The sequence below is a fragment of the Echinops telfairi genome, unplaced genomic scaffold, assembly GCF_000313985.2.
Source record: "Echinops telfairi isolate 266 unplaced genomic scaffold, ASM31398v2 ScPeMD7_7458;HRSCAF=8496, whole genome shotgun sequence".
NCBI classification, from domain to species: domain Eukaryota; kingdom Metazoa; phylum Chordata; class Mammalia; order Afrosoricida; family Tenrecidae; genus Echinops; species Echinops telfairi.
Genome location: NW_022111358.1, coordinates 16,256,399 through 16,257,552, shown reverse-complemented (window position 1 = coordinate 16,257,552; position 1,154 = coordinate 16,256,399).

The window sequence follows — 1,154 nt, the reverse complement described above, 5'->3', positions numbered from 1 at the left end:
GGCGTGGTGTCAGAGTGGTTGGTGGTGGTGGCGTGGTGTCAGAGTGGTTGGTGGTGGTGGCATGGTGTCAGAGTGGTTGTTGTTGGTGGCGTGGTGTCAGAGTGGTTGGTGGTGGTGGCATGGGGTCAGAGTTGGTGGTGGTGGTGGTGACGTGGGGTCAGAGTGGTTGGTGGTGTCATAGTGGTTGGTGGTGGGGTGGTGACAGAGTGGTTGGTGGTGGTGACGTGGTGTCTTCTAATCCTTCCAGCCTTAAGCTGCAGTTTGCATGATCTGTTAGTTCTTTAGACGGGTTTTCCCCGAGTCTTTGATTTTCTTCACGCGTCTTTCCTCTAGAGAGGGAGATGCCCATATGTGCATCTTACATGGCCATTGCTAGCTTTTAAGATCTAAGAACGATTTTCTCTTTTGAGATTTTCTGCCTCTTTCCTCTTCATCATTTTTATCTGAACTTAAATTTAATTTGTCTGTATTGTCCCATCTGGATCAATTTTGACTCAGTCGCAGCAATTTCTCTTTAATGTAGACTTTGTCTTGAAGAAGACCTTGAAGGATCAATCTTGAGAGTTCCTGTGAGTTATACTGTTCTGGCTCCTCCATAGTTTAACCCCAGACATCTTGCATTCCCTTCTGTTTAATTTGCATGTTTAATTTGCAAGAGTCATTCTCCATTTTAGCTGCTGTTCCCAAATTGGTCTACCTTGCTTTCCAGAACACACGTGCTGACGAACTTTGATATTTTTCCTTTGAAGTGCACCAAGATTTCTATTGCTTCTCTCTGCTGTATCCTTCACAGACAACGATGCTATGCAGGTCTGTGCATGAGAGAGGGCCAAGGCAGTCCCTTGTGCAGTTCCACTGTGAAGGTTGTTACACATTTTTATCTTGCTCTCTATTTGGCTGCAATATGATCCCCAGGAGGTGGGTTCAGTTCCCGGTTTGAAAGGTCTCTGAGGGCTTAATTGAAGGGCAGAGAGATAAATGGCTCGGTGAGCCTTGCCTTTCTTGTCTCTTGCTCTTTGATCATTGGACCAGTGTGCGGCTGCCTTGCTTGTTCTTTGCCTCAATTTGCAAGCTACACTACCTGTGGGACACCTAACCCGTGGACTGTGGTGGGTGTCCTGCTTCGCCACACCATTGGAATTTACATCTCTTGA